Here is an 8185-nt window from a genome sequence, read left to right on the forward strand (position 1 = left end):
TACCTGGTTGGGGCATGGCACCCTTGCAGGTTTGGGGTCTCTGGAGGATTGAGCTTTAGGGCTGAGTGTTAGGGAGGAACAGAATCTACAAGTGGAGGGAATCCGAGGCAACATTTCTCCAGCAGGTGGCACCATAACTTTACCTTCCGCGTCTCGGTGGCCTGCGATGGAAGCTGAGTTTGCAGGCAGAGCTATGAGGCAGCTATCTGGGACTCTTCTCCTCTGTATTTCGGGCTTTAATATCTCGCAGAAACCCACATCATCTTTTCTCCAACTGACCTTCTCCATGCCACTCTCCTCCTCAAACCCTCGATATTTCTGATTCTTTATCTGAGCCTCATGAGCAATCCTTCATGTCAGAAATACTGACGGTCCTTCCAGACCCGGAACACTGTGGAAGAATTTGGGCAAGTCATAAATTATGTTCTCCATTATGCCCACATTCTGGGACTGTCCCCAGACCCCCAGTCTCCTCTCAGAGGTCTGCCTTCAGGATCTGCAGCGTCTATGATTTGCTTACGTTGTCAAAAGGTAAGTTACTTGGCCAACCCTCTCATTTCTCAGAGGTTAGGTAAAGTCGCAAGGCAGATGCTAATCTGGGTTTCACTCTGAGCAGTCTTTGGAAAGATGTAATCTAGACCGTTAAAGTTGGAGCATACTTATTATTAATTTATTTATTTTTTGAGACAGGGTCTCACTCAGTTGCCTAGCCTGGAGTGCAGTGGTGCGATCTCAGCTCACTGCAACCTCCATCTCCCCGGGTTCAAACGATTCTCCTGCTTCAGCCTCCTGAGTACCTGGGATTACAGGTACGGGCCACCACACCCACCTGATTTTTGTATTTTTTTTGTAGAGACAGGGTTTGGCCATGTTGGCCAGGCTGGTCTCGAACTCCTGACCTCAAGTGACCTGCCTGCCTCAGCCTCCCAAAGTGCTGGGATTACAGGTGTGAGCCATTACTGTGCCAGACTGGGAGCATATATTTACATCTGTTTACATCTTACTATATGAAGTAGGACTGAACCATTCCTCACCCAATGCAGGAATCCTTCCTACAATTTGACAACTTGATAGCAGCAGGGTCCCTTCCAGTTTGCAGACGGTGTTCATATCTCTTTAATGCTCACTGCAACCCTGTGAGGAACACAGGGGAAGTAACTCACCCAAGGACTCCTAGCTACTAAGTGGCAGGATCTACTAGTGTCATCTGACTTCAAGGTCAGCACTCTATGCATCACAGCTACCTCCCCATCACCCTTGGCAAATATTTGTTCAGTTTTTTGGTTTTTTTTTTTGAGATGGAGTCTCGTCCTGTTGCCCAGGCTAGAGTGCAATGGCATGGTCTCGGCTCACTGCAACCTCCGCCTCCCAGGTTCAAATGATTCTCCTACCTCAGCCTCTGAAGTAGCTAGGATTACAGGTGCCTGCCACCATACCCAGCTAATCTTTTTTTGTGTGTGTATTTTTAGTAGAGATGGGGTTTCACCATGTTGGCCAGGCTGGTCTTGAACTCCTGTCCTCGTGATCTGCCCACCTTAGCCTTCCAAAGTGCTGGGATTATAGATGTGAGCAAGCCACCACGTCTGGCCTTTTTTTTTTCTTTTTTGAGACAGAGTCTCACTCTGTCGTCCAGGCTGGAGTGCAGTGGCACCATCTCAGCTCACTGCAACCTCCACCTCCCAGGTTCAAGTGATTCTCCTGCCTCAGCCTCCTGAGTACCTGGGATTACATGCATGCACCACAACCCCTGACTAACTTTTGTATTTTTCATAGAGATGGGGTTTCACCATGTTGGCCAGGCTGGTCTGGAACTTCCAACATCAGGTGATCCGCCTGCCTCAGCCTCCCAAAATGCTGGGATTACAGGTGTGAGCCACTGCGCCTGTCCCGTCCAGTTCTTACTGAATACTGACACAATGGCCACAATTATTCCCTCCCAAGGTAGTGTGTCCCGCTGTTTGAAGCCTCGGGTTTTGAGAAACATTTTCCTTATTGTCTGGTAATCCTCTGCTGCATAACAACCTACTCCAAAACTTAGTGATTTAAAACAGCAGGCTGGGCATAGTGGCTCACACCTGTAATCCCAGCACTTTGGGAGGCTGAGGTGGGAGGATCACTTGAGCCCAGGAGTTTGAGACCAGCCTGGCCAACATGGTGAGACTCTATCTCTACAAAAAGTAAAAAAAAAATTAGCTAGGTGTGGTGGCATACACCTATAGTTACTTGGGAGGCTGAGGTGGGAGTATGGCATGAGTCCAGGAGGGTGAAACTTCAGTGAGCTGTGATTGCACCACTGCACTCCAGCTTGGGCAACAGAGTGAGACCCTGTCTCAAAACAGAAACAACCACCACCAAAACAATTCAAAAAACCAAAACCAAAACAACAACCATGTTCTCGTATCTTGCATCTCATGATTTTGTGCAGGAGGAATTCAGAGAGCGCTCACCTGGATGATTCTTCTGTTCCGTGAGGCATTGACAGGGGTCATGTAGTGGCATTTAGTTGACCAATGAGCTGGTCTAGAGGGTCCAAGACAGCTTCTCTTGCAATCTGGCACCTTGGCAGGGAGGGCTGGAAGGCTGGGCTGGGCTGGGACTATCAAGCAGAGCACATCATGGGTCTCAGGGCAGTTGAGCTTCTCTCAGGGAGGCTCAGACCTCCCCATGTGAGGAGTGAGGGTTCTAGTAAATGAGGTGGAACCTGCATGCCCTTTTATGACCTGGCCTTGGAAGTCACGTAACACCACTTCCGCCACATCCTAATTGTCAGAGGCCCACCCAGGTTGGAAGCGAGGGAGATAAATTCTGCCTGTTGATGGGACAAATACAAACTTGGCCACCATCCATTGAAACCACGTTATTGAATTGAAGTTAGCTTTTCTATATCTGCCTCTAGTGAACACTTTCTGAATCTAGTCTTTCTTCTCTATTCAAAACCTCTTTGTCAAGGTTCAAGGGAGCCTCTTGAAATACCTAAGGTCGATGACCTGATCCACAAAATGATCCTTGTGGGTGAGACATGAAAATAACAGAACTTTCAGTCGTGTTTTAATTTTACCTATAAAATGTAAAGTGAGGCTTTACTAATGTTTTATATAAGATTTGACACTGGCACCCACCTTCGGGCTGTGTTTCAGGTGGATGTTTGTTACCTGCTATGTACAATCTATGCCAAGGGAAGAGGGGGTGTTCCCCAACAGGATTGCCAGTGGGGACTTTAGCCGTCTGTGTGCCTCATGTTACAGAAACGCTTGAGTTATGGGTGCCAACACAATGGGATCTAGCTTTGGTAAAATTACCCGTTCCCAAATGGTTAAGAAACTTTCAAGTATTTTTGTAAACAATCTTTAGATTGAAAAACTAGGCAATTAATATACATAAACAATGGGAAAAAAGTGACAGAGCAGGCATTTCAGCTCCTGGCTTGGACATTTCATCTGTCATGTTATGAAGTGAAAACAATAATATCTTGATCAGATTAGACAAGGCCAGGCCAAAAAACAATCAAAATTATGGAGGTTATTTGAAATATGAATTTGCACCTACTATTGGTATTGATGTGCTGTTGAAAATAAGATACTAAAATGTTATAGCTAATTTTATACCTTATTCAGTTTTAATTATTTTTATGTGGTTTATAATGTACATAATATCATATACGATGTATTTAAAATACACATGTGTCATACTCAAATTTTTTTAAATTCAGCATATGAACTAAAACTTTGGAGACCAATGGAATCTATTTCCATCTTTCCATTAATTTAGCAAATATTTATTGAGCATGTACTCTATGAATGTACATAATACACTAAATACTAAATATACAAAAGTAAGTAAGGTTTTGCCTTCACGTATTTTGGAAGATATGTTTTTTTAAAAAATTACTTGACATAAAGTGTCATGATGGAATTGTTCACAAAGTACTGCAAAACACTCAAGTAAAAGTAAGTCAATTCTACCTGGAGGAATCAATCAGGGAGGACTTCACAGAGGAGGTTGTGAGGTTTGTTCTTGGGTTCTTGCCGAGTATAAAAGGAAGAAACTGAGGCCAACACAAGAAGATCCAATATGAAGGAATTTATTCAGGCTCCCGGGCGAGGTTCTGCGGTCCGACAGGAGGGGCTGGAGAAGTCGCGCGGACTCCTCTCAGACGTGGGGTTTTATAGGGAGTGAAGGAGCTCGATTGGTTGTGGGAGAGCAGGACTACTATTGGGTAAGGTTACAAGCCTTTGTTTGCATACAGGACTTGGCTGCTATTGGTTAGAATTACTCGGCTGCTATTGGCTGGAAAGTCTCAGCTGCTATTGGCTAGAAAGACTCGGCTGCTATTGGTTAGAGTCACAAGACCCTGCTTGCATACTGGGTTCTTTAAGGGAAAGCCAGGCTGTGTGAGAAAGGGAGAAGGAAACATGCCAGAGCTTGTCCGAGCTTTCGGTGAAAAAAGGGGATGGAGGTGTGCGTCTGAGCTCCCGGTGAGGCAATCGGCCTTACAGAGGTGACATGTGTAACAAGTGCATGGTAGCAGACACTTGCTCCTTTGTTCTTCCTCTTTTTTGGACCTTCTCCAGCTCTGTTGTGGCTTCCTTTAAGCATAGCGATCCATTTTGCACACAGTTCCAGAGAACAGGGAAGAAGAGTATTTCCAAACCCCTTCCTGTTGACATTTGAAACTAGGCTATGCACCCCGTGATGGCAGGGCCCACGTTATGCACATATTTGCAAATTGGCACTGGATATGATGCCTGGCCCATCATAGACTCTTGATTAATGTTGTACAATTGAATTGCATTGGAATTCTTGACTACACCAGCTCATTAGTTAATGTCTTTGGAAAGTAGCTAAGAATAATCTCTGTGCCTTGAACTTCAGCTCCCAACTCACACATTTAGGTGGGCTATTATCCATCGTCAGCCTGGTAGTCACCTCAGTTTACTGGTCTTTTCTCATGAGCCTTCCTGAGATCTTCCTGAATTTGTTTACATCCTCTTGGTCCTTCACTCCCTCAAGAGCATAGTGTCATCTGGAAATCTGGAGATATCATCATATTCTTCCAGATCATTTATAAAAATTAGGTAAAAATCTTTTTGGTACTGATTCAATAGGCTGGAAAGTGGAGAAATTAAACTCTCTGTTTTTCAATAGCTTATCACCTCCTTAGCTATATATTAAAAAAAGTAAGTTGTGGGTTTTAAACTTACTTCTGTTTCTAGGCTCTTCCTGAGACAGCCAGTCCGATAAAAATCTGAACTAAGAGTGAGAACATCTCTGGAAGCTTCTTGAGTCCACACAAATTCATCTAGGGATCTATGTGGCTGAACACTGCCTTCATCCAGTGCCCAGCTGTACTGCAACTTAGCTTTCCATAGTACCCTCTGGTGGGAACAGCATGCACTGGGAAACTGGCTAAGCCCATTCATTGCCTTAGGCTGTACTTACACCTGAGTCATATAATTTTTCTGTCCTTTCGTGAAATAAGAATGGTCAGACTTAATGCTATACCCCAAGGAAATATTAAGAGAATGAATGCTAATTATGCACATAAAAGGACTGTAGGGTTCCAGGAAGAAAGATTATGCTTTTTGAATTGAATATGGAAAGGTAGTTTTGAAGTTAGAATTAGATGCAAGCACATGTGCCAGAAACCCAAGAAATTTGTAACTAAAATAAGATCAGAGTTTATTTCTCTTTTACTTAAATGAAGTCTGGAGTCAGAAGTCTAGGGCTAGGTAGCCACTCAAAATCATGCAAGTTTCAGGCTCCTTTTGTCTGGCTGCTCCACCAACTTTAGCATGCTGCCTCATGGTCCAAAGTGATTGTGCAAACCCTGGCCATCATATCTGTATTCCTGTCATCAGGAAGGAGGAATGGAGAAGAAAGTAATCTTCTTCCTTGAGGAACACTTCTGGAAATTTGCATACAACACTTCCAATTATATTCATTAGCTGAAACTTAGTTACATGGTACATCTAGCTGCAAGGGAGGCTGGAAAATGTAGTTTTATTTTGAGCAGCATGTACCCAGCTACAAATTGCAAGTTTTATTATCAAAGAAGAAGTGGAGACTGAATAAAGGGGACTAATAGCAGTCTATGAGGTGGGAAGGTACAGTTCATTGCCAGAAGGAAAATAGTACTAGTTGCCTATCAAGCACATACACAAAATACTAAGAAATATGAAAATTACTACTTTTCCCCCCTTGTGTATTAATCCATTTTTGCACTGCTATAAGGAAATACCTGAGACAGGGTAATGTATAAAGAAAAGAGATTTAATTGGCTCAAGATTCTGCAGGCTGTACAGGAAGCATAGTAGCTTCTGCTTCTGGGGAGGCCCTGGGAAACTTCTTTTCATGGCAGAAGGCAAAGGGGAAGTAAGGCGTCTCACATGGCAGGAGCAGGAGCGAGGGGTGGGGGCTCTACACACTTTTAAACAACAAGATCTCATGAGAAGTCACTCATTCAGTATCACGAGAACAGGACCAAGGAGATGGCGCTAAACCATTCATGAGAAATCCACCCCCATGATCCAGTTGCCTCCCACCAGGCCCCACCTCCACCTCCAACACTGGGGATTACAATTCGACATGGGATTTGGGCAGGGACACAGATCTGAACCTATCACCTTGGACCACCTAATGGGTCTATACTGATTCACCTTAGAGAAGCATCAAGAAGTTTCTTCTCTCAGACCTTTTATTTTCTTCCCTCCCCATTACCACTCCTCCCATCTTTTTACACCCTGCTTTTCTCTCAAAGTCTTAATTCTTTCTCCTCTTAGCCTCTAGATCCAGCTGTCAGTTTTCACTCTGGCATAGGAAATGCAGAAAGATGGTCCTTCCCAGATCAGTTTCACAGAACACAGCAGCAAAACACACCCCTCTGTTGCTAATACTGATTGCTTCTTAGAGCACACTATGATAACTGAGCCTCTGTCACTTTTTCCTTTTTTCTTTTTTTTTGAATAGGAGTTTTGGTCTTGTCACCCAGGCTGGAGTACAATGGCATGATCTCGGCTCACTGCAAATTCCACCTCCTGGGTTCAAGCGATTCTTTTGCCTCAACCTCCTGAGTAGCTGGGATAACAGGTGCCCGCCACCATGCCTGGCTGATTATTGTATTTTTAGTAGAGATGGGGTTTCACCATGTTGGCCAGGCTGGTCTCGAACTCCTGACCTCAAGTGATCTGCTCACCTCGACCTCCCAAAGTGCTGGGATTACAGGAGTGAACAACCGTGCCCAGCCTCTGTCACTTTTTTCTATCTCATCAAAGGTCTCCTTCTGTGGAGATAAAGTAACTCTCCCTACTCAATTATTGAGAAACTAAATATCCCACGTGTGGATTTTCCAAGTCCTCAGTGGGAAGCAATGCTCTCATTACACATCCTATGGTATCTGACTATAGCACATTGCAGAAGTGGATAGGATATTTATAAATAATGGGTATGGGGGGAGAAGCATTGACTAGGAGGGTTCCAGACTAGGGAAACTGGCTGACAGGCATCAGAGCTAAGAATTCAAGTGATCTTGTTCTAGGACAAAATTCCCTGTTTGCTGTTGGTATTTTTTTGAAGTGTCACCCCTAGCACTCTGCAGAAGTTCAGCCTGGGTAAATCAAGCCCCTTTTCTTGATGAAAGGAAATTTGGGATAAAGGCCTGTGATTTCTGATTGAAACTAGTGGAATGTAGTGTCAGTAGGATGCTTTTGGTCCCAAGTAATAGAATATCCAATGATTAGAAAATGTTTTTGGTTCACATAAATGAAATGTCCAGAGGTAGGGCAACCTTCAAGTGTGATTGGATCAAGGTTCTGGCTTACTTTCTCCGGAATTCTCAAAAGTCAGTCCTCCTCAGTGTGGTGGCCTTGCCCTCAGGCTATCTTCCCTCTTGGTGGCAAAATGACTACAGCAGTTCCACATTACAAACTCATATCACTCAGTCAAAACAGAGAGAGAAAACAGTTTTCTCTTCCTTTAATGGACTTTGATCCATAAGTTCTGCATTTCTCTGTGATTTAACAAACCTAAAACAGTCATGACTGTGTGCAGACTGCCATGTTGATCTAGGCCTGGGTTACATGACCATCCTTTTAAGCAATTACTGTGGCAAGAGGGGTGGGGTTATATTACGGGTATTAAGACAATCGGGACCCTCCCCTGAAGTTGGGGCTGGGTTCAATACCAGCTA

Source organism: Aotus nancymaae, unplaced genomic scaffold (assembly GCF_030222135.1).
Source record: "Aotus nancymaae isolate 86718 unplaced genomic scaffold, 86718_ANA_hifiasm-v0.15.2.pri h1tg000057l, whole genome shotgun sequence".
Classification (NCBI taxonomy): domain Eukaryota; kingdom Metazoa; phylum Chordata; class Mammalia; order Primates; family Aotidae; genus Aotus; species Aotus nancymaae.